The sequence below is a fragment of the Physeter macrocephalus genome, chromosome 20 (genome assembly GCF_002837175.3).
Source record: "Physeter macrocephalus isolate SW-GA chromosome 20, ASM283717v5, whole genome shotgun sequence".
In the NCBI taxonomy this organism is placed as follows: Eukaryota; Metazoa; Chordata; class Mammalia; order Artiodactyla; family Physeteridae; genus Physeter; species Physeter macrocephalus.
The window spans coordinates 107988833-107989432 of record NC_041233.1 but is presented as its reverse complement, the minus strand read 5'-3'; positions in this window follow the sequence as shown (position 1 = coordinate 107989432).

Here is a 600-nt window from a genome sequence, read left to right as displayed (position 1 = left end):
ACAGGCTCCGGACGCGCAGGCTCAGCGGCCATGACTCACGGGCCCAGCCGCTCCACGGCACGTGGGATCTTCCCGGACCGGGGCACGAACCCGCGTCCCCTGCATCGGCAGGCGGACTCTCAACCACTGCGCCACCAGGGAAGCCCCCCAGGTCTCTTTTATAGCTTTATATTTTAGGGGAATACATTCAATTTGTGAAATTAGGAAGAAAAATCAGACAGTGTAAAAGAAAAAAAATAATAAACCCTGAGTATCTTTAGCTTATCTTGATTAAACTGAGAGGGGGGAATAGAAAACCACCATTAGAACACTGCAGAAATAACTGGCACAGGCAACATCCACCGACGGATGCTAAAAGTAGTGGGAAAACCAGAAAGTGAGGAAGTGTACAAAAAGCAAAACGATGGGGCACACCAAAGGGACATGGGAGCCAACCTGAAAGAGCTCCCAATTGCCAAAACCAGAATAAAATAAATGATGCAGTACTGGAATATTAATCCAAAGTATAAAATAAATACACAAGTCCATACTGGTATAAACTAATAATTGAACAAGCAAATAAATAGGGAAGAAGTGACAAATCTTCCTTACAAAAGAATT